At 42.7% G+C, this 26,157-nt stretch overlaps 1 gene segment (V, D, J or C); it reads right to left on the reverse strand.

Moving 5' to 3' along the window:
- LOC307151302 (immunoglobulin lambda constant 7-like) overlaps positions 1 to 14,181 on the reverse strand; it is a 35,339-nt gene extending 21,158 nt beyond the window's left edge. Inside the window, exons 1-3 of the C gene segment in view lie at positions 14,153 to 14,181; positions 12,455 to 12,533; positions 11,057 to 11,108 (exon numbers count right to left, since the gene is read on the reverse strand).
- Between the last annotated feature and the right edge of the window lie 11,976 nt (positions 14,182 to 26,157).

Consider the following 26,157-nt stretch of genomic DNA (forward strand, 5'->3'; position numbering starts at 1 on the left):
GATAAAAGTCCAAACCTTCAGTTTCCTCTCTCTCTTCTCTCTTCGATCGCTCTGACCTCCTCCTCTCCTCCCCGGCAACGCTTCTCCAGGAACCTCTGGGAAGGCTTTGGGCCTTCTCCTCGGACCAACACATGTTCGAGTAGCTGCCTTGCCTTTGCAACTAAGCTCATCCGTGCCTTTCCCCTCAAAAAGGGAAATGATCTAACTTTCTCGGTAACTTAAATTCAAGTAAGCCTTTACATCGTCTTGCGAAACGACCCAGAAGACGAAGCCAGACGCAAACCAGCCGGACACGCGCGCCTCTTTTACAGCATCGCACTGAAAGAGCACAGAATTCTGCAAGTATATTGAGTTGATAAAAGTTGATTTCCTGGTGTCTCTGAGGTCTGTGAATTAAGTTACCCTTCTTCCTCTTCTCTCTTTCTTTCTTTCTTTCATTTCATTCTGATCACTTATGTTATTGTTTGGTTATATGTTGTTTGTTTATTGTTTGCATTTTTACGTACGTTTATATTCGTAGCTCATAATCTCTAGTTTTGCATTTATTAAAATTCATAAATACTTTTCACTGCCTCTGTGTTTGAAAAATCCACCTTATAAGTCAATGAATCTAAAAGATCTAAGCTACAAGCTCGATATTAGACTACATTCAGTAGTTTTAATTAATAAACTCAGAAAGTTTGATGTCCGTGGCCAGGACATAAACTCTCTCGAAGTTTGTGAATACCTCTTCTTGACTGTAATGATTTTACATTTGTTTCGCTGGACGAATTAAATGTTGGTCAGACAGTTATAGAACAAGGTAATCTCGATAATTGATAAAATAAATGTACATGCGACTTATGAATTATGACCATGAGTCATAAATATTAATATTCACAAGATTCCCCATATTCTTGAGCTAATTCATATTTACCCAGAGTCGTAAACGCTACAAACAATATCAGTAACACTTTATTTAAAGCTTTCATACATAGTGTTATGTGGAAGGAGGTAGAACCCAATAGCAGACAGTTTGCAGGACACACAAGGTTTATTATTATATACAGAAAGGGAAAACAAAACCCACGAGGGGGCAAAACAAGACAAGACTACAAGTGACTAAACTAGACTGACTTGACAAAACTAGACTACAAATAAACAGCTATTACAGAAACAAAACTCTCTTGACAGGGTACTCACAATGAACAAAGTCTCACAGTGAATGATAGCAGATGACATGGAACACTCATGTAGAAATCACAATGATTAACAATGAACCGGCACAGGACAGCAAACACAAGGGGATTAAATAGGGAGAAACTAATGAGGGAAACAGGTGACAAGGGTAAAGCAATGATGACAAAACGAGGGTAACAAGAGGGGCGGGGCAAGGTGACGAGACAACACAAGCACATGGCCCAAACAAATGGCCATGTGCTTGCACATAAAACATGGGCCTGTCATGATCCTGCCTCAAGACCAGGGAAAATCAGAGACAAGGCAGAATCATGACAGAACCCCTCCCTTAAGGAGCGGCTTCCAGACGCTCCCTAAGGGAACACTAAACACGTGACATGACAGACTGAGACAAGGACACAAACCAACAAAACATGACAAACAACAACAACGGCAAACATGAATAAACAATGACAGGATTGGGGTGAAAAATCAAAAACAATAAACAAGGCAGAGGCGGCGAGGGAAACACAAAGTCCTTGGGGGGCAGTCCAGGGTGGATGGGAGGACTGGGGGTCTTGGGTCTCCGGGACGAGGGCTGAGGACGGGGAATCCGGGGGGACTTGGCTGGAGACGCATGAGGGGATGACTTGGGGGAAACAGTCCGAGGCTGGGAAATGACAGGGGTGCTAGGGGAAACATTAGGCAGTCTGGCAGGGGTGGAATCAGACACAGGAACAGAAAGCAGCAGGACAGGAATAGACACCACCGGCTCAGGAACAGAAACAGGCTCAGGAACAGGAACAGACACCACCGACTCAGGAACAGAAACAGGCTCAGGAACAGAAACAGGCTCAGGAACAGAAACAGACACCACCGGCTCAGGAACAGACATCACCGGCTCAGGAACAACGCTCCCCATCTCTGAATCGGGGAGATCGTCGTCTGCGGCTGACTGGGGTACGGCGCTCACTGACTCAGTGGACTCAGGAAAAGACATGACTGACTTGACAGGGACTTCAAGAATTTGGACAAGACGTTTTAAGTATTCAGACATTGTCTCGGCAGCGACGAGGACAGGCATCTTCTGATGAGCAGAAACCGACCGTAAGACAGCTTCAGCAGCTGAATCGGCCGCTGCTCTCTCTGCAGCACTCACGACTGCGGGCTCTGGAACAGCGCTTGCAGTAGCGGCCTCTGGAACAGCGCTTGCAGTAGCGGGCTCTGGAACAGCGCTTGCAGTAGCGGGCTCTGGAACAGCGCTTGCAGTAGCGGCCTCTGGAACAGCGCTTGCAGCAGCGGCCTCTGGAACAGCGCTTGCAGCAGCGGCCTCTGGAACAGCGCTTGCAGTAACGGGCCCTGGAACAGCGCTTGCAGTAGCAGGCTCTGGGACAGCGCTTGCAGTAGCGGGCTCTGGGACAGCGCTTGCAGTAGCGGGCCCTGGAACAGCGCTTGCAGTTGAAGGACGAGAGGCTCCCTTTCTCCTCTTCTTTCTCCTTGGCCGCGGAGCAGATGCCATGGTCGGACTTGTGACTGGTTGGGGAAGCTCAACAGGAACTGCGACTTGGGCATGGAGGACAGTCTCTGATAGGGCTGATTCTGTCGCAAAGGACTCTGATGTCGACTCCCATGAGGTCCGTCTCCCTCGCTTGCCGAGTAGACTTTCGGGCACGCTTTCTGCCTCAGGGGTGGAAGTGGAGCCAGCTTGCTTCCCCTGGGTAACCACAGCTAGGACACAACCCTCTGGGATCACTGGAAGTGTGGTAGAAGGAGATCCCGTGGAAGAAGCCTGCAGCTCCTCCCAACTGTGAAACTCCACCAACTCCCGGTATGGGCGAAGAAACAGCTCCTCCTGTTCAGACAGAGGGGGAAACAAAATCCCGCCACTCTTCATATAGGAGACAGGCGGCGTCCACCAGGATTCCTGGAGCCTTAATTGACGTTTGGAAAGGGAGGACATACAATCTGCTGGGTTCTTTGTTGGCCGGTTCATTCTGTTATGTGGAAGGAGGTAGAACCCAATAGCAGACAGTTTGCAGGACACACAAGGTTTATTATTATTAGGGTTGGGTATTGGTTAGGTTTTATCAGATACCAGTACCTACTCGGTATTTTTCAAACGGTTCCGGTGCTTAAACGGTTCTTGAAACGGTACTTAAGAAAACTAAACCGCACACACTTTATCAAAAAAATAATACCTCTGTGTGTGTGTGTGTGTGTGTGATTTTCTGAAAAAAGATTTTCTGATTTCTGATTAAATGAAAAATTGTGCCCTTTAAAAGGCTACTGATGTAGCACAAAACACTTGAGTTAAGATCAAAATTTTGTCTTCTCATATTATGACTTTTACAAAACAGAGAAATATCTGACACTGAGCAGAAATATTTAACACACAGTATAGCCATAAAAATATACTTGATATTGATATACTTCATACTTGATATTCAAGATTTGCAGTTGGCATTAACATACTAGACTTACCCGAAGAGGAACACTGGCAGCTGAACTTGAACTTTAGTCAAGCGTGTCAGAGGTTTTGGGTTCTAATCCGTATTCGTAGTTTATTTATTTTTTAATTTTATTTTTTAAACCGATTATGCTCATCAGTGGTTGTATATCAAGCAGGGACACTTTGTGTCCATTATATTTTGAGATTTCACCAGAACGAATAGATATGAGGCGCCGTCTAGGGCTTAAATCAAACTTCATTCACGCACATATGAAACCCTTGCATACACATGTACTAGGTAGTCACACATACATGTATACTACTGAATGCTCAAACTAATACATATGAAATGCACAACTTCTAAAGTCGCTCACGCACACACACGCAAACTCTACACACACGAGACGCGCGGAACTCTCCGCGCACATACTCATCTGAGACGCGAGCACACACACACACACACACACACACTCATCTGAGACGCGAGCACGCACACACAAACTCTCCGCGCACATAATCATAGACGGCGCCTCATAAATAGATCGATCTCCGCAACGTATTGAAGCGCGCGTCCGAGTGAAGCCAAGTGTGTGCGCGAGCCAAGAGAAAACACTGTATCCGCGCCACTGATCGCAGCGGCAACGAGCACTTTGATCACTTGATTTAAAAAACACATTTCAGCGCTAGATCTCTTATTTAACAAACGAACTAAATGAATGCTCTGCTGGTTAACTGGAGATGTTTTATTATTGGATCATTCGTGCCGCGAGATGTTTTATAGGGGGCGGTAAAAAACGTCAGGCACCGAAATCAGGCACCGAAAGTTTCGTTCTTATTCGGTCTGGTTACTACCGTTTACGTCGGAACCGGTTCCCTATTGGAACCGAGTTTCGGTACCCAACCCTAATTATTATATACAGAAAGGGAAAACAAAACCCACGAGGGGGCAAAACAAGACAAGACTACGAGTGACTAAACTAGACTGACTTGACAAAACTAGACTACAAATAAACAGCTATTACAGAAACAAAACTCTCTCTTGACAGGGTACTCACAATGAACAAAGTCTCACAGTGAATGATAGCAGATGACATGGAACACTCATGTAGAAATCACAATGATTAACAATGAACCGGCACAGGACAGCAAACACAAGGGGATTAAATAGGGAGAAACTAATGAGGGAAACAGGTGACAAGGGTAAAGCAATGATGACAAAACGAGGGTAACAAGAGGGGCGGGGCAAGGCGACGAGACAACACAAGCACATGGCCCAAACAAATGGCCATGTGCTTGCACATAAAACATGGGCCTGTCATGATCCTGCCTCAAGACCAGGGAAAATCAGAGACAAGGCAGAATCATGACATATTGCATTATAAAAGTATTTAATTATGCACTGCTATACATTGAAATGCATGTATGATCTAATCAATAAGTGTAACAGCAGTTATAACACATATTATCTATTATCAGGCCGATCTGACTGCTTTAATTCCAGCAATTATTCACTCTGAACATAAATATCTTACATTTTGAGATATTCACCTGGACTGAAAATGTAACTCAATTTCAAACAGAGTTAAAACACAATTGAATCATACAGAATGAACAAAACACTGAATTATAAGCACAACATGAGCAAAAGAGATTCAGTATCATTGACTGAACTACAGAAAGTAGCAACATTTACATTCTGATGTCAAATCTCTTTTTTCCATGTATGATTTCTACAAAAAAAGATGAACTAAATATGAACTCAGTGTAGAAATAAATGAAGGAAAAACAAACCTGTAATAAACTGATTAAACTCATAGTGAGACACAGTGTGGAAATATGTTTAGATTTTAGAATTTTATTTCATTTTTTATATATATTTGTTTGTTTTTTGTTGAAAGGAATAATGTTATTCTTATAATATGATTGTTTTAGATTAAATAATTATACAAAAAAATCAGCAACACTTTAATAAAGCCTTTATACATATTGCATCATAAAAAGTATTTTAATGCATTAATTATATATTGTTTTACACATTATAATGCATGTATGATCTCATCAATAATTGTATGATCTCATCAATAATTGTAACAAAGGTTTTAACACATTATAATATTATCTATTCATTGTTACACCTCCAAAAAATATAATACACTAAAACTCATGACAAACAACCAATTTCAGATGAAAAAATTGAAAAATTGAAAATTTATTGAAATATATATTGCAATTTAAAAGAATTTTGAATATTGTTATACACATTGTATACCATGTATGATCTCATGAATAACTGTAACCGCAGTTATAACACATTATAATATTATCTATTCATTGTTACACCTTCCAAAACATTATAATACACTAAAACATATTATAAAAAACTTTAAGATGTTGTTGAGCATCCGAGTGCGCAATTCACCCTCACTCGCGTGCAGGAAAAACAAACGAAAACTGTTCAGTGCTGTTTATCCTCTTGGCAGGATTTTTATTTAGCAAGCTTCACTTGAACATAACATCAGTTCAGTTTTCTCAACTTAGAAGCATGTGACGTAAAAAAAATGTAACGTCATCACGTACATAACCGTATACCTCCAAATAAAACAATTCAGGTAGTCAATACCGTAATACAATGTATAAGGGTGCAATACGTTTAACACCCCCACTCACTCTTAGCCCATTGTATTTTCAGAACAACTAATAAGACATCAAAATAACATTTTCTCCTTTACATAAATTTAGTGTATATACAAAACATTGTATATGTATTATGTTCCAAACATGTCCCGACTAAACCGCTTTAACTTCTGCTTGGTGGCTGGCTTTGTCATTATGTCAGCAACCATTGTCTCTGTAGGACAATATTCCAAGATAACCTTGCCATCATTTACAATTTCTCTTATGAAATGGTATTTGATATCAATGTGCTTGCACCTTTGCCTACAAATTGGGTTTCTGGCTAGTGCAATGGTACCTTGGTTGTCTTCGTACACCTTTGTTTGTGCATATTTGTATGTGTCCATACCCTTAAGCAACTGCTCTAGGTAGATACATTCCTGCTTGGCTGATGCTAAAGACATGTATTCCGCTTCACAAGTAGATAATGCTACTGTCGGTTGTTTTCTGGTTTTCCATGAGATCAAAGAACTTTCTTCACTAAGATTAACACAGTACCCTGAAGTACTACGTCTGTCTTTCGTATCAGATGCCCAGTCAGCGTCACTATACACTCTCAGACCTAGCCTCTCTGTCTCATTTCTCCTGAAGCATAATTGCTGTTCTGCTGTACCTTTAAGGTACCTGAACACATGTTTTACTGTGTTCCAGTGCTGTTCTGTTGGTTCAGCAAAATACTGAGATAGTTTACTGACGACAAAACTCAAATCTGGTCTTGTGCAAGTGGACAAGTATATCAAACTTCCTACTGCCTCCCTGAACTTCTTTGGTTCTTTCATTTTTTCAGCATTTTCTGTAAAATCAAGCTTTGGTTCACATGGAGTTTCCCTAGATTTACAGTTCTGCATGTCGAAACGATCTAGTATTCTTCTCACATATCTTTCCTGTGACATTTTGACTAGACCCTCTGCTTGTTCAAAATCTATGCCCAGGAAATGTTTCAACCTTCCCATGTCTTTCATTTTGAACCTTTGTGTAAGCATTTCTTTTACACTTTCCAGAACACTTTCACTGTTAGCAGCTAGGATTAAATCATCAACCCATACTATCAGGATTACTTTGTCATCTGGCTTTTCTTTAGTGTACACGCAATTGTCAGCTGGGTTCTGTGTAAAACCGTTCTCTGTCAAACATACATGTAACACAGCATTCCAGTTTCTGCCAGATTGCTTAAGGCCATAGAGAGATTTCTTTAGCATGCATACTAATTTTCCATCTTTTTCAGATTTTTGCTCATAACCCTCCGGTTGTTCCATATAGATTTCATGATCTATAGGTGCATGCAAGTAAGCGGTCTCAACGTCCATTTGGTGCAAGATCAGGTTCTCTTGTGCTGCTTTCTGCAAAACTACTCGCACACTTGTCATGTCAGCTGTGGGTGAGAATGTCTCATCATAGTCAGTCCCTTGTTTCTGACTGTATCCTTTTGCCACAAATCTTGCCTTGTATTTTTCAGATCCGTCAATGTCTCTTTTAAGTGCGTAAACCCATCTTCCTCCGACTGGTTGTTTTCCTGGTGGTAATTTAGTGAGGGTGAAGGTCTTGTTCTCCTCCAATGATCGCATTTCTTTGTCCATAGCATCCTTCCATTGCTTGGATTTCGTTGATGTTATGGCATCCTGATAGGTTTGAGGTATATCACATACTGCTCTGTAGCAAAAATCTATGCATGTTTGCAGTTTGTCTTCAGCATCCTCAGTTTCAAAATCCTGTAGATAAGCTGGCTTCTTCCTAGTTCTTGGGGGGTTCTTTCTGGTCTCGGATTCTGTAGCTCTACCTGACTGATTGGGAGCAGCCTGTTCAGGCAAAGTCTCTGAAACATCATTTTGAACACCATTATCTGGTTCATCCTCCACATTATCGGCAGCACTGACTTCACTGCTGAAGATATTTGGATCCATGTTTTCATATCTTGTGTGTGTCTCAGATGTTTGTTTTTCTCTTTCACTGGTTGTCTGTGTTGTGAACTTCACCAATCTGTGTTTTTGGACTTTTCCGGTGTTAGGATAGTACACTAGATAGGCTGGGCTGTTCTTGTCGTAGCCTATAAAAACACCTTGTTCGCATCTTGAGTCCAGTTTGCTTTTCTCTTGTTTGTAAGCAAAACAGATTGATCCGAATTTCTGCATTTTTGAAACATCTGGCTTTTTGCCTGTGAATAACTCGTATGGTGTTTTCTTTGTACGTCTACTGTAACACCTATTTCTCACGTAGGCTGATGTTTGCATTGCGTAGTTCCACAACTCGTCTGGTAGCTCACTCTCAATCAGCAAGCATCTGCTCATATCAAAGAGTGTTCTCCATCCTCTCTCTGCTGTTTCATTCTGATGTGGCGAATAAGGTGCAGATGTTTCATGTCTAATCTTATTCCTTGTCAACAGCGTTTGGAAATCTCGACTCATGAATTCAGTGCCGTTATCTGAACGAATGCACTTGATTTCTCCAAAAGGTGCAATGTCAGCTAAAAACTTTTCAGTAGCTTGTATTGTGTCACCTTTAGTTTTCAAGAAGTACACAAACATAGTACCTGAATAGTCATCGGTGAACGACTGTGCATATCTGTGTCCTTCTTTGCTCTGTGTTGGCATGGGACCGGCCAGATCCGTGTGAATCAGTTCAAGAGGTTTCTTTGCCTTTCTGTCTGGCTCCCTGTTTCTTGTCTGCGTGAATTTTCCTTTTGTACACACTTCACATAACTGTTCCTGTCTCATTTTGTATCCTTTTATCTCCATGCCTCTTACTACACCTTGTAGCTTCTGTACATCTTCATGGTTACAATGTCCCAAAATTTCATGCCAGGTTTGTAAATCATGACACACTTTGCACTGGTCAACGCCCTCTTCTAGTGTTGGCAAATAGTACAAGTTTCCACTTTCATGGATATCAAACCTGCTTCCGTTTTTGGTAATCAAGTGGCTGTCTCCTCTTTTGAAAATGACTGTTGCTCTTCCATTTGTTGCTCTAGCTACCGAGAAAATGTCATGTGGGTATGAAGGCATGTATAGTGCGTCCCGAAGCTGTGCAGTGTGCTGTTTTCCAGCGTCATCTATTAGATAAATCACTGCCGTCCCTCTTTGTTGCGCCATTCCACTGCACTTCGTTCCGTCGGCTAATTCCACTGAATGGTTCTCTGGTTGAAATGAGCTATCAAAACTTCTGAATTTTGTGATGTCGCTCACAATATGAGATGTCGCTCCAGCGTCTACCATGATGCCTTTCATCTTCACTTTGTTCTGTGGTTTTTCTGAGTGTTCAGCTTTGAAGAGATGATCTTGGTCATTATCGTGTTTGTCTGTAACCTTTCTGACGCCATCTTGGTCGCCCTTTTTCTTGCACAGGAACTCTGCGTGTGTACTATTTTTACAATGATTGCACCACACTTTCTTGTAACATTTTCTTGCTTTGTGTCCCTTTATTCCACATTTGTAACATGTCACATTTGTGTCTTCCTCTTTTCTTTCTTTAGTGTGGTACCTGACAGGACCTTTTCCTTGTCTTGTCTGTGTCTTCATCACATTATCTGTGGATTCAGTTCCTTTCATTTTTTCCGCCTCTTCATAAATCCGCAGTCTTCTCTTAAAATCTGTGAACGTAACGTCGTCCTCATTCTGTGTTATGTGGATGGCTAGCGGCTTGAAAAAATCTGGTAATCCACGGAGAATCATTGCTATGGTTAATCCATCACTCATGGCTTCACCTGCATCTCTCAGTGCTGTGATGATGTTTTCTGCTCTTATCAAGTAGTCAGTAACACTCTCGTTGTCTGCCATGCGTAGCTGAGTTAAGGATGTGTACATATTTATTATCCGTGGCTTGCTTTTCCCTGAATAATGCTCTTTCAGTATTTTAAGGGCTTTCCTGCCATCGTCAGCAGCTTCATGTCTTATCAGTGATAGGCTTTTATCATCTATCAGTCTTACAAGTTCAGCATAACAATCAGCATTCTTCCGTCTGTCTTCGGCTAGCTGTTCTGCGTTAGCATCAGTGGGCTCGTGCAAAATAGTCTCTTTTAACTTTAGAGTGTGTAGACAGCTTAAGAATCTCGTTTCCCAAAGATCATATTTATCTTCGGATCCATCAAACAAAGATTGTGTTGCTAGGACTCCTACCGCTCTGTTTACCACTCTGTTTGCCATTTTCGCCGACTTTTCTTCTTATGTCACTTCAGTTTTAGCTTCATCGCTAGCTTCATAGAACGCGTAATACGTCGCGTCTGTCTTACTCACGCTCGTTTGTTTCCGTGCCTGGGCCCATAACCTGTTGAGCATCCGAGTGCGCAATTCACCCTCACTCGCGTGCAGGAAAAACAAACGAAAACTGTTCAGTGCTGTTTATCCTCTTGGCAGGATTTTTATTTAGCAAGCTTCACTTGAACATAACATCAGTTCAGTTTTCTCAACTTAGAAGCATGTGACGTAAAAAAAATGTAACGTCATCACGTACATAACCGTATACCTCCAAATAAAACAATACAGGTAGTCAATACCGTAATACAATGTATAAGGGTGCAATACGTTTAACAGATGTAAAAAGGAATTTGCAAATATTTTAATGCATTTTAACTTTGGTTACAAATATTTATGAAAAGATATAAGGCATTATAATCTACATTGTTGATACCTTTATAATGCATTAAATACATAAAGGCTTCAAGTAAAGTTTCGCCACAATATCTAATAATCATTATTAATAATAAATGTTGTTCTTGTTTCAACTGTAAAACACTTTCTGAAATCTAAATTGTATTTTTTTAAATATGTAATTAAATAGACTTACATTTGATCACCAGTTTAGTTCCTCCACCGAAAGTCCACCACAGTGATACAATCTAATGAAACGCTCGTACAAAAACCTCTATTCCACTCGAGTGAACACACAGTCCAGCAGAGAGAGAGAAACAACACTTCAACACACTGATATTAGAAGATCCTCAGCTCTTCTCAACACTCACTCATTCAGATTTGACTAAAATGCTTTCTGATATAACACTGTTTAAAGAAATATATTTGATGAGCTGTGACCTCTGAGGTGACCTTTGACCTCTTTGATCATGGATGATGTTGTGGAGTTTCTCATAATGATGCTTCTGTTCTTCATATGCAGATCAATCATCATGATTCACAGAAAAACCTGCAGCTTCAGACTTCAATCTTCAGTGAAAATCTCTTCAAATAATGAGTTTATTGAATATTAGAGCCAAAGTCAATAGAAAGTGTCAACAATGAAAATATAAAAGGTATTTTGCATGTTCTACACAGTCAAGCATGTTTTCATATTCAAGGTCTGTTCTAAAAGTATCTGGACTGGTTATGAATCTCCACACAAGATCATGAAACGTGAACAAGCTCTAATATGTCTCCATCTTTAACAGCCTGTTTCTTCTCCATTTGATGATTTCAGACACACATGAGGCTTCATGATAGATGGAGTGACACCATGAACTCTGATTAGAGATTCACAATCAGTCCTGATACTTTCTGAACAGACTCATGATTCATGATCTTACTTTAGTGATGGCGCTTCATCTAGTGGAAGTGTAGCAGTGATGATGGTCACATGACTGAATATGGACACAGAGATGGACGTTCATCTGCACATCCTCAGTGTCTCAGGAGTCACAATAAAAATACTAAATAAAGTCATGATTCTGTAACTCTAGTGTATATTAGTTTGTTATCAGCACAAGCTGTTGTAAATCCTGCCCACTTCTTTGCATTGTCAGCACATGCTTCAGTGCTCTGAGAGTGTTTATAGTGCTGTGAGTTTAACACTTCATGACTGAGAGCAGAACACAATCTTCATCATCACACAAGACTAAACTACAGCAATGAACACAATCAACATCTTCATCTGGACCATTGCACTGTTTATTCAAGGTTTGTGTAATACAGTTTTTACAATGATTATTAATTATCTTAATATGTGAAATATATATGTTTATCATATTCTGAATATCATCATATATATCATTTTTATTTCTGTTTTCTTTCAGAGTGTAGAGGACAGATCACTGTAACTCAGAGTCCATCAATACCAGCAGTTCAACCAGGAGAAGAAGTCAGAATAAACTGTAAAACCAGCAGTAATGTGTATGTGTCTAGTTATCATTTATTAGCCTGGTACTCACAGAAACCTGGAGAAGCTCCTAAACTCCTCATATATGGAGCAACAAACCGTTACACTGGAACTCCATCTAGATTCAGTGGCAGTGGATCTGGCAGTGATTTTACTCTGACCATCAGTGGAGTCCAGACTGAAGATACAGGAGATTATTACTGTCAGAGTTATCACAGTGGTGGTGTGTTCACACAGTGATAAAGAGTCGTACAAAAACCTCTGTCAGTCAGACGTCACAGTGACTGCACTGATACAGCTGAGAGAAACTGCAGCTGCTGATGGAGGATCACAAACTACACAATATCAATGTTTAGTTCAAAGTTTCTGAAGACTTTAAAAATCTACATTTATCGGTAGTAATATATTTGATGTGAAATAAGAGTTAGAGCTGATATTGATTATGACACTGGGATGTTTTATTGTTAGTGTTTCAGATCACAGTATGAGAGCGATGCGGAGTGAAGCAGAAACACCAGTTGTTTTAATGTGTAAGTGTTTAATAAAAGCAGTGGTCTTTACTATTTTCTTCATGACAGCCACACTGATGGGACGAAGTCAATAGGAGAGACACTTTTACCTTTTTTTAAGTATCAAAAGTTACATCTAGTCATAAATTACCATGTCTAAATATCATTCTTTATCATTTTTTTATTTTTTTTATTTTTTTATTTTTTTATTCAAGCTTAAGCAGATACAGGCTTTAACAGTTCATGTTCCGAGAGCCTATCGTGATCTGCAGCGACTCAGGACTAGATATATAGGATAGGTGACATTAAGCATCAGGAGATTACAGTTTATTGCTAAGGAGGTGTTTGTTTAGTCTTTTCTTGAAGGCCTGAACATTCTTTGAGGTGATTTCACCTACTACAGTACAGGGGAGGCAGTTCCAAGTTGTTACAGCCGAATGAAGAAAGCTCCTCCCCAAGCATTTGGTGTTGGACTTGGGGAGTATTAGGGCGTGACTTGGTCGTGCTCTTCGAGTGGTTCGGCAAAGGAGATCAGGTGGGGGTAGCAGAGCTTTGAGATCCTCTGGACAGTTTTCAGTGTGCATTTTGAAAAGCACAGTTGTAGCTGCAACAATTCTACGATGGCTGAGCTGGCTGATTGCATATTTCCTTAGGGCGTTGTCCTCATCCTCCCCAATGATTTTCAATGCCTTTTTCTGGATGTTGTCAAGCTGCCCAAGGGTGGTCTGTGATGCGTTCATCCAGGCAAGGCATGAGTACTCCATGGTACTCCTGACTTGCGCCTTGTAGACATTGGCCCTACCTTTGACATCAAGCTTGTTGGCCAACCTGCGCAGAGCTCCAAGACGCTGTCCAGCATGCTTGCAGATGTTTGACAGGTGATTAGTCCATAGCAACTTCTTATCGATACATAGTCCCAGAATATTCAACTGCTCAAAAAGGTCAATTCTGGTTGCCCCAAAGAGAAGGTCCGGGCAGGATGGAGGCCTCTTTCTCGACAGAACCATAGCCTTGCATTTGCTGGGCTCGAACGTGACCTTCCAGGTATCAGCCCACCTGCGAATATTCTCCAGGTCTTTATTTAGGGATGCTGCCACATTATCGCACTGTTCTACAACACTGTGCTCGCTCCCAGCAATTTAGCAACACACGGCACTGGTGGAGACATGGCTATTAGTTCCTCAATACAGTCCTCTGACAAAACTATTCTTGGTCGCCCAAGCTTGCCAGATTCAAAGTCTAGAGTGCTGTTCGTACACACGTTATTGTTGTTGATCTCACCAATCACCTGTACACCTGTACAACCTCTCCATCCATTACAGCATGTGGAAACGAATCCTCCTGGCTTGACAGTGCACTTAAAAACACTAGCTCCTGGGAACAGACAAACTCCAAAAAATCTAAATCAACTGGTGGTCGATTAAGCAGATGGACAGTCGAGCATGGAGTCTATCCAATACAGCATTCATCAACAGTTCCTTAAGAGACAGCATTATAACAATTAGCAACATGCACATTACAAGTTTTAATTATAGATTTGTTATATAACATTGTAATTACATAGTTTAGCATCAGCTCAAAGGTCTAAGCAGATTATATGATATACATCATTTCAATGAAAATGCCAAACCAATCGAATCTGTTTTTCTTACTTAACACCAGCTTGAGTATGTGATATGAATTCAGTATGAACACACGGGAGTCGGCTTAATGGTACACAACTTATGAAGGATTTAAATATAGGCCTATTTTATATGTATTATTATATATTTGTGTGTGCGCGTTAAAAGTACCATTCCGGCGGCGAGGACGATGCTGAGTCAGATCAGAATGTCAGGAGGGATTAGGGATGTTAACCGATGACCGTTTGACCGATGGTTGACCGTATCAAAGTTAACCGATCAAAACTGTCGGTAGTTGGTAAAAAAAAAAAATGTAATCTCTAAATTAGGCTATAATAGACAGTGGACTAAACGCTACTACAGTAAGCCATCTCATTCCAAGATATTTTTGTGTAAAGTGAACAAATATCTCACACTCAATTTTTCATAACTCGCCTGTTTGTACTTAATAAACCAAGAAAAAACATTTGGCACGAGGTCACAGCGTTTGGGTTCGCGCGTTCACAAGGTTTGCAAAAAGTAAAGGCTACAGGCTAAAACTACTCGGTTACTAGCGTAACCTCAGTTCCCTGAGATAGGGAACGAGTATTGCGTAGCTATACGCAGTGGGGGAAACTCCTTTTCCTCGATTTACTGAAGCTTTTATGTAAAACGCATTTGCAGCTGCACAGCTAGCACCTTGAGCGTCTGGCTTGCTCATAGGCTGTGCTGCAGCAACTGCACATCCAATGGTGTGGGCGCCTCTGATGTGTAACCAATGAGCATCATCACACGTCAGAGCTCCCCAAGGGGGCGTGGCCTTAGCCTATAATAGCCCCCCGAATTTGCCATTATAGCAGGTTTCACGACTGAAGCGACAACTCACCAGGTTACTATAGTGCGGCCGGCTACGCAATACTCGTTCCCTATCTCAGGGAACTGAGGTTACGCTAGTAACCGAGTAGTTCCCTTTCGAACGGTCACTTCGTATTGCGTAGCTATACGCAGTGGGGACCCCATGCAAAACGCCGCACCAGAAGTAACTGGTTGCCACTGAACTCAGGACCCCTGAGCCAATAGACAAGCCCGAAACCATTATATATATCAGACCGGACACCGTCGGGTCTTATAAATAAATATGTGTCAGTAACAATACCAACATAATATACTAATAAACCCAGACACCGTCGGGGCTATCAGCATAATACTATATAACCAGCAAGCGGGTTTTATATATGTGTATGAATGGTTATGCACAGTAACAGTGTAGACAAGACCAGACATCGTCGGGCCTTTTTCATACCGAAAATACCTTCGCTTGTAGAGAAGGCACTTCCATGTTATAAAATTTCATAAATGTGGAAGGCAAGGACCAGCCGGCCGCATCACAAATATCTTGAATGGGAAAGCCAGATGACCAAGCCCACGACGAAGCCATGCCTCTAGTCGAATGGGCCTTAATACCTATGGGGCAAACTTGACCCACCGAGGCATAAGCCATAGATATGGCGTCCACAATCCATCTAGACAGTCTTTGCTTAGTGACTGGATCACCCTTGGATCGGCCACCAAAACAGACAAAAAGCTGTTCTGACTGTCTAAAAGACACAGAACACTCCAGATAGATTCTCAGCGCTCTGACAGGGCAGAGAAAAATTAACCTCCCCATCCTCAGCAGAAGGGGGAAGAGCTAATAATGTAATGACCTGTGCTCTGAACGGCGTTGAGAGCACTTTGGGTACATAACCATGCCTAGGTTTGAGGATGCCCTTAGTGTCACCTGGACCAAACTCCAAACCTGAACGGCTCACTGAGAGAGCCTGCAGATCTCCTACTCGCTTGATAGATGCCAGTGCCAACAGGAGAGCAGTCTTTAGCGAGAGAGGTTTAAGATCAACCGACTGGAGCGGTTCAAACGGCGGGCCCTTTAAAGCCCCCAGGACCATGGAGAGGTCCCAAAGGGGCACAGAAGGGGGTCTGGAGGGGTTGATTCTCCTAGCACCCTTCAGAAACCGCACCACCAAATCATTTCTTCCTATTGATTGGCCAGCCACCAGAGCATGATGCGCTGCAATAGCTGCCACATATACCTTGAGCGTGGACGGGGAGCGGCCCGCGTCCAACAGCTCCTGCAGGAAGGAGAGTACCACAGATACCTCACATGACTCTGGGTTCACACAGTTTTTCGAGCACCAGCTGGAAAAACCTGCCCATTTCAAAGCATATAGGCGCCGAGTAGACGGGGCCCTGGCTTCAGAGATAGTCTTTAGGACCTTCCCTGGGTACCCGTTTAGGGGCCATAAATGGAGGGCCAATAAGTCGGGTCGAGGGTGCCATATCGTCTCTTTGGCCTGAGAGAGGAGGTCTTTCCTCATCGGAACAGGCCAAGGGACTGTGTCTGATAGCTGAAACAGCTCTGGAAACCACGGTCTGGATCTCCAGAGAGGGGCCACCAGCAGGACTGGGCACCCGCTCTCCCTTATCCGTTTGATGACTTGTGGAATCATCGAGACAGGGGGAAAACATAAAGGGGACGGTTGGGCCAGTGATGGGACAACAAATCCCTGCTTTTCGAGAAGAACATTTTGCAATGGGTGTTGGATCTCAAGGCAAAAAGGTCTATTTCGGCCTCTCCGAACACACTCCATATCAGACGGACCGTCTGTGAGTTCAAGGACCACTCGCCTAGGGGAGTGTTGCCCTGTGAGAGCATATCCGCGCCCAGATTCTGAACGCCCGGGATATGCATTGCCCTCAGAGAGCTCAGATTGGTCTGTGCCCATATGAGGAGGTCTCTCGCCATGGCATACAGGTTGCCTGACCTGATGCCGCCTTGGCGATTTATGTAAGCCACCACTGACATGTTGTCCGTGCGGACCAGGACATGGTGACTTTTTAAGTTTGACAGGAATGCTTTCAGGGCCAAACCAACCGCTTTCATTTCCAGACAGTTGATGTGTAAGCTCTGCTCCATGCTCGACCAGAGGCCGGAGACAGGCTTGCCCTCGTGCAGCGCACCCCAACCCAGGTTGGATGCGTCTGTAAACACCACTTTCCTTCTGGAAACTACTTCCATGGTCACACCCTTGAGGTACCAGTCCTGAGCCCGCCAGGGAACCAGGGCTCTTAAACAACCGTGATTCACCATGATGCGCAGGCTGCCTGACTGCCATGCATAGGTTGGCACCTGGCGTTTCAGTCAGTGCTGCAGCGGGCGTATGCGCAGTAGTCCCATACAGAGTACTGACAATGCCGCTGCTGAAATTTTCTCAGGGGTGCGCGCTCTGAACGAGGCTGCTAGCGTCTGCACTGAGAGCGCGCGCTCTCATGAGCCGCGCTGTCATCGCCACAGAGTCTAGAACTGTGCCCAGAAAGACTACGCTCTGGCTGGGGGTCAGTTTGCTCTTGGTAACATTGATTGTGAGACCCAGGCATTTTAAATGGCCGAGAATCAAATCTCTGTGAGCTATTAGCTCGGTTCTCGACTGTGCCAGCACTAGCCAGTCGTCGTGATAATTCAACACGCGCACTCCCTGATGTCTCAGGGGAGAAAGCGCTGTATCCATGCACTTCGTGAATGTACGGGGTGCTAGGGATAGGTCGAAAGGCAGAACTGTGTATTGATAAGCTTGACCCTCGAAGGCGAATCTCAAGAATGGCCTGTGATGAGGGTTTATCTGAATATGAAAGTATGCATCTTTCAGATCATCGTGACCAACCAGTCCCTCGGGCGAATTTGCGCGAGGATGTGTTTGATAAGTCAACATTTTGAACGGCCGTCTCATGAGAGCTTTGTTCAAATGTCTCAATCTAGTATGGGTCTGAGACCTGCGTCTTTTTTCGGAATTAGAAAATAACGGCTGTAGAACTCCGAGTGTGTTTGCGCGGGGGGGATTATTTTATCGCCCCTTTTGCTAACAAATTCTGTACTTCGGCGCGAAGCACGTAACCCACGTTGCTTCTCACTGAAGACTCGACAACCGCCTGAAACTTTGGGGGTCTGTGAGCGAATTGGAGCGAGTAGCCTCGCTTTATAATGTTTATCACCCAGCTCGACACATCGGGGATGGTTTGCCAGGCCCACACCCGTGTGGCCAGGGTTTGATACACAGTTTGGGATGGGCCGCCTAACACAGGGGGACCTGATACCCTTACATTGTGATTTGTGCACATACTGAGTGTTGGACTGACTGTACAGGCTTTTGTCTGGGGAAAAGTCAGTGTAACAACTGGGAGGGGACCGCCTAGTGAAGGGGGACCGTGAACCCGTGTGTTGTGATTGTGAAACATACTCTTGTTGTGCTTTACGTGGGTCGCCGTGAAACGGCGTTTGTTTGTAGAGGCGTGCGCAGTGCAGTGGGCCTGTTGACAATAATAAAATCTCCAGCCACCTGAATTAGACAGGGAGCTGTGAGAAGTGTCATGGGGTTTTGAGCAGTGACTATTTGTGGCGGCACACGCTTCATAGCGGGCGCGCTGACTGCAGTGATAGTGTGCAGCATGAGTGGCGCGCTTGTAACGGGCCTAATGACTGATTTGAGAACGTTCCCAGCTACCTGTGAGCGGGGGCTGTGGGGGAACATTTATTTCTCACTCTGTTTGAGCTGCTGTGAGAACAGCGATAGTTTGCAGCGGTGCACGGTTTAACGGGCCCCTAGACTGCAGTTATAGCTCTGTTAGAATCGTGATTTAACATGACTAGCTGGCCATGCTTCGTCCAATTGCACTCCTGCTGGGTTTAGATGGGGGGCGGGGTCAACATTGAGCCCGACCAACCCCTTTCCCGGACGTTGCCAAAGAGGGTGAGTCACGCGGGGGCGGAGCCGGCGTGAACTCGTTCGCTTTGATGAAAAGATTTAGTCCAGCCGAGAGGCGCGAGTCTCAGAATCCACCACTGACAGAGGGGGGATTGACAGAGAAGAACTCTTATAATACTTAGAATGGCAGCTAGTTCTTGCAGTGAGAGAGAACGGTTTCAGCGTGGTTGATTCCAGGCATGAAAACCGCGCTGTTGTGTCCGAATCACGGAGAAGGTTCTGCGTGATGAACAGAATTGTAGCGGTAGCTCTCTTGTGTCGTTAAGAGAGATAGCCGCGTACACATCTGACCGCGCGCTTATTCCGTTGCTGCTCAATGAGGGAAGGAAGCGGGCAAGCGCATGAGAGAGCATTTTCAGAGAAAAACGCGCTTCTGTGTGACGTGCAAAACAGAGGGCGGGGTAGCTCTCCTATGTCGTAAAGAGAGCTAGCCGCGCGAACATCTACCCGCGCGCTTCTTCCGTCGAGGCTCGACGAGGGAAGAAAACGGGGGGAGCGCGAGAGGCGGTTTGCCGTCCAAAGGAGAGCTAGCCGCGAGCGCATGATGTAAGCCGATCCGCACATCTGACCGCGCGCTTCTTCCGTCGAGGCTCGACGAGGGAAGAAAACGGGGGGAGCGCGAGAGGCGGTTTGCCGTCCAAAAGGAGAGCTAGCCGCGAGCGCATGATGTAATAAGCCCGTAGGCCTCATGCAGATGCATCCGCACGTGGCACACATCCGCCGGCAGAGTGCATTTTGAGTGGAGAACTCCCAGGCACGAGATGCAGCTCGCGTGTCCATCGGCCTCGTGCAGCTTACCTCCGCACGTGGCACAAGATGAACCAGGCATATTAGAAACACTAAATTGCTAGTAAAAGGATATGTATCGTCGTCGCCGGATAGCCACAGGTGAGACGGCGTCAGGGGAAAACGGCAGAAAGGGCGTAGTCCGCTGAAATAGATGCTTGCTCAGGCTGAAGGGCTTGTTCAACGGCGAAGCTCAGTAAAACAGTCAGAGACATGAAGTTGTCGCTGAAGGAGTGATATCTGCTATAATGGTGAATTCGGGGGGCTATTATAGGCTAAGGCCACGCCCCCTTGCGGAGCTCTGACATGTGATGATGCTCATTGGTTACACGTCAGAGGCGCCCACACCATTGGATGTGCAGTTGCTGCAGCACAGCCTATGAGCAAGCCAGACGCTCAAGGTGCTAGCTGTGCAGCTGCAAATGCGTTTTACATAAAAGCTTCAGTAAATCGAGGAAAAGGAGTTTCCCCCATTGCGTATAGCTACGCAATACGAAGTGACCGTTCGAAAGGGAACACTTGAGGTTAGAGCCAGGGCAGATGACAGGATGAAGCGTGCAAAGAAAAGTAGTGTGTTGGACCATTTCACCAAAAAGAATGACACAGATGTAAGTTGCAACTTGTGTGATACAGTGCTTAAATACAGTAGTAGCACAACATCTATGATGTATCACCTGAAAACGCGACACCTGATGATGATTATCATCTTTCTTTATTACTGTTAGCACCAGTGTTGGGTGTAGCGCGTTACAAAGTAACGCGTTACTGTAATAATATTACTTTTTTCAGTAACTGGTAGTGTAAGGCATTACTCGTCTGAAAATAGTAATATTATTACAGTTTTCCCGAGCTAGTTACTTGCGTTACATTTGCCAGTAGCACCTTCATCACACACAAGGCACACAACACAGAGAACAGAAGGGAAGGGGAGGAGGGCGTGAATGGAACAGTGATTGGTCTGGGTTTGGCACGAGGTATCATTTACCATCACCGATTGGTCGACACGCGGCAGTTAAGGCCAATCAGGGATGACTTCCCTAATGAATATTCATGAGTCTTCCCCTACCATCCTGGGAAAAAAAATATAGCGCCCCGGACGCGCGCGCGTAGCCCGTTCACTCTCACCGCCTTCAAACAACACGAGCGCTGTATTGCTCTCTCTCCCTCGCGCATATAGTAAAAGGTCGGAAGACCGGTTGTGTTTTATAGACAATTTTGCATATAAATGACTATTTATAGGGCTTGAATTACAACCTGAAACTGCGCATGCGCGGGTAAAACTGCTGGGGTGAAACTGTGGCTCTGCGGCTCTGCAGACAGATATTATTGGGACAGATGGGGAAAAATGGAAGCGTCAACAACGACAAGTACAAGTACAGTTGTTTGTAGTTATTTGTGCTAGACAGTGCCAGTCTGTTGTTGGCGTAATAAAGACCCTAAAGAACACTCCTCCTTTGTATGTTCTCCCTCCATCTGATGCATCTCAGGCAATTATAGAGTAATTAAGAAAAAAAATGTAACTAGTAATATAACTAGTAATATAACTAGTTACTTTCTCCAGGGAGTAATAAAGTAAAGTAAGGCATTACTATTTTTGAGAGTAATATGTAATATGTAATATATTACTTTTTTGAGTAACTAGCCCCAACACTGGTTAGCACTAACGTTACATCAAACTAAAGCGGCGTCTCTTCGGAGCTGTCATTTTCTTAAATGAGCCGCGACAATGTTTCAAATGCGCTTCTAATGCTAGACAAACGCCTTTATTTTCGCGATCACCTTGTACCCAAACCATTTCGAAACTAAGGAGCCATTTGTCCTCCGATTACATACAAGCTCGTGCCGCGTTTGCGGGACTCATGTTTCGCGCTGTAGGGGATTTAAAAAAAGTGACGTGAGTGGAAGGGCAGTGTGTGTGTGTGTGTGTGTGAGTGAGCGGGAGGCAGAGCGGCAGAGAGATGCGACAGAGTTGCGAAATTGCAGGCACGGCTAGAAATGGCTGTTATTTGAAATAGCGTAGCATATTTTAAACTAATCGATTAACCGGTTTCAACCGGCTAATGAGGCTTGGTGATCGGTCAAGAAATTTTTTTGTTTTCGCCATACCTAGGAGGGATCGTCTTCTCTTCTGGCGCCTGGCGTGTTTATTGAACCAATCAGATAAGAGTAAATCGAGAGTCAGTGAGAAACTCACTTGATTGGCTTCATGATGAAGGTGGACCCGCCCTCCTCTTCACGCTTACAAAACTCAATGAGCAAGATAGTCGTGCCAAAACTGTGAGCGCAGAAAGACGGAACTGTGCAAATCGGGTTATTTCGGGAGCATTTACCCCACGCACACAAGTCATTTAGACATTTGCAACAGTTTATTTTTTACGCATACAGATTGGTTTTACACTTTCAATCCGGTTTGCTGTTCTTTAAACTGTTGTTTTCGGTTGCAAATCACTGTTCACAGGCTTGCAATGATTTTGGCCGTATTTCGGCGAAGTGCCAAAAGTGTAAGCTCGGAAAAATGTAAGTCAGAAGAATACAGATCATATTTATTATGCGTTAGCGTGAAGCTGCAGTTTCACAATACATGAATTACACTTACGAAAACCAGTCAAATGTTGTACTTTTTTTTTTCTTACGCTTGAAACACGATTTACACCTTTACAAATATTCTCTTGCACATGCAAATTTAATTTACGCTTGCAATCTTATGCACACTTTCACAAATCTTACCCTGCGCATGCGATTCTTCAAGGCATTATATTTCCTTCATAGTATACTTACTCAAAACCTTTAATTGCTGCATCTAAGGCTGCATGTGTTCATCGGTCCCTGTAACATCCAAACAAGATTTAATGTTAGATCTGTCATTTATGTGATCAAAAGGCTACTAAATCATAGACAAATAAAATCTAAAAATTATCTTCAGTTATGTAAATCTTTATGTAAATTAGTAAAATAAGCATTTATGTGTGTAATGTAAAGTGTTGACAAAAGCTTAGGCCACATGGATGACATTATAGCACACATTCAACACACACACGGCTATCTGATGTGTTTTCATCTGGAAGATGTATTTTTAAGAGTTTCATCTGCCATACTGTACGTCTGTCAAATGTCCCCTGTCAAATATTAAACACACATTTAGGAAACGTCTATGTTGCATTTGGTTATGAGTGAATCTTCACTTTTTTAAAAAACAAACGTTTATCAGATGTTTGTACACAGTTAAAGTAATGCTGTCAAGAAAACGATGTTTAACAAATCTTGAGAAGTGTGTGTTGCTTAATGAAGCACGACTGGTAGCTATATGAAAATTCACAGTTTACAGCAACTTAATATAATTAATATATCAATATTTAATATTAATATTTCAAATCAATAGTTTCCTCATCAGTTGTTAAATAAGTGCAATGTAAATATTAATAATGACTGGATCAATAATATGTATGATTCTGTCAATAGACTTCAGAAATGTGTGTATAATAGCTTAGCATTTCTCAACACGAGGAAGTTGTTTGATAATGTGTTTGTGACTGATCTACAGTCTTCAGGATAATGATTTAAATAGAGAGAGTCACTTTGCATTGTCAGCACATGCTTCAGTGCTCTGAGAGTGTTTATAGTGCTGTGAGTTTAACACTTCATGACTGAGAGCAGAACACAATCTTCATCATCACACAAGACTAAACTACAGCAATGAACACAATCTACATCTTCATCTGGATATTGCTCTGTATATCAGGTATACAATAAGACACTGACATGCTTATAATTACATTAATAAAGTTGATTAATATTTTATAAATATTGAACATCTATTTCTATTTCTAATATGACACATTGTTTTTATATTGTCTTTATGCATTTCTCTTCCAGGCTCCAGTGGACAGATCACAGTAACTCAAACTCCTGTAGTTCATACAGTTTCATCAGGAGAGAATGTTGTGATGAGATGCAGCGCCAGCACTCCTTTAACAGACTGTACTCCACCCTGTATGTCCTGGTACTCACAGAAACCTGGAGAAGCTCCTAAACTCCTCATATATCAGACATCAACCCGTAATACTGGAACTCCATCTAGATTCAGTGGCAGTGGATCTGGCAGTGATTTTACTCTGACCATCAGTGGAGTCCAGACTGAAGATACAGGAGATTATTACTGTCTGAGTTTACACGTCATCAGTGGTAGCTATGTGTTCACACAGTGATAAAGAGTCGTACAAAAACCTCTGTCAGTCAGACGTCACAGTGACTGCACTGATACAGCTGAGAGAAACTGCAGCTGCTGATGGAGGATCACTACACAATATCAAACCTTTCACAGACTGTATTTATTTATTATGATGTAAGTAAACATGAAACACAATCTTATATTGCTTACTAAACCGGACACAAATGTGGAGAAAATGTGAGTGGAGCTTGTTCCTGTAAAACTTTCCACTACAATGTAATCGAACTGTAGGAAAGTCAATCACTTTAATTGCACTTCCATCCTTCACCACTAGAGGACAGATCTTTAATATTACTGAGTTCCCTATCTGTCAGCAAGAGAGTTTCTCTGGGCACTTCAACACTTCTAGGCCGCTGTCGGTAGCCTAAAAGAGGCCTAGAAATAGGGTTTCGTTCCACCAAGTGGGGCACTACTTTTTCTTTTGCTCAATATGTTCAACGTTAATAAAAGGTATCCAAGCAAAAAGTTCTCCACGCATTATCCTGCAGTTAATGAGAAATTGTAATTTATTGGCGCACTATATTCACTGCGTATTGAGACATATAAAACTGTTGAGTTAGATTTTCAACCAATCAGCATCGAAAATGGAAGTAGGTCACAGCCGAAATCAAGCCAATATCACTACGCACATGTAAACATGGAGGAGGACGTAAGCAGCGCATCTTCATCTGATAGCGGCGATCAAGCTCGATTAACACCCGTAAAGTGTATTCTTCATGTCGGAAAAGATGGTGGGAAAGGTCCGCAGCCCTTTACTGAAGTCCGATGGAAAAAAAATCAAGCATAGGAATGGCTCAAAACGTCGGACACTACGGAGCTAACGTTAGCTATTGCTAATAAACATGTTGCCCTCCTGGACAAACCGGTCTCTGATGTCCCAACAACTACGGGTTTCACCCGGCCTGCTATCGGCGTTTTATAGACAAAAAACGCTTGACTTGTGTGTATGTGTGTGATGGGTAGGTTTAGGGGTCGGGTTAGTGTGTGTGTGTGTGTGTGTGTGTGTGTGAGAGAGAGAGAGTGAGAGAGAGAGAGAGAGAGAGAGAGAGAGAGAGAGAGAGAGAGAGAGAGAGAGAGAGAGAGAGAGAGAGAGAGGTGGGTAGGTTTAGGGGTCGGGTTAGTGTGTGTGTGAGAGAGATGGGTAGGTAAATAAATAAATCAAAATTAAATCTTGTTTACAATAATCATTCCTGTGAATATGTACATATAGTACAGTTACTGCTTGTGAATGCAAATTAACAATTCACCATTAAACGTGTTATTTTTAAAAGTTTTTTTTTGTTTTTTTGTATAGGCTACTTTTGAGTTTAATTTGGAGTTTAGGGGGGGGGGGGGTTGCAAAAAAAACTTGCATCACAATAAGTGTATTGTGATTGTCAAAACATTTTAGTAACTAAACTGAATTGTATTAGGTTTAGTGACAACATGTTACAATGTTTATAGGGTACAATTTCTGGTAAGCTAGGTTTTTTTTTTTTTTTTTTTACAAATTTCTTGAAACAAATTTCACGATTTCAATTCAATTCTTGTGATTTGATTTAATATTGACTCATTTGAATAAATATTAGGTACACAAGATAGGCGTTCATTTTTCTCAAGAAAAAAAAAAATACATAGGCTACATACAGACAGCCCTATCAGCTGGTAGTATTATTTAAGGTTAAAAATAACTCAAATTAAATATAATGCGTTTTTTATTATAATAACAACTTTATTTAATGATATAAGTACAAATATATAAATATGTAATATAGTACACATATTTAGCAAAATACTCTCTATAGCTCTTTCTAGCCAACTGTCTATATTATGGCCATTAAATGGCTTTCCTGAGGTAAATGTTATGTGACAATTGTTCTCC

This window comes from Squalius cephalus, assembly GCF_949319135.1.
Source record: "Squalius cephalus genome assembly, chromosome: 23".
Taxonomy (NCBI): Eukaryota; Metazoa; Chordata; class Actinopteri; order Cypriniformes; family Leuciscidae; genus Squalius; species Squalius cephalus.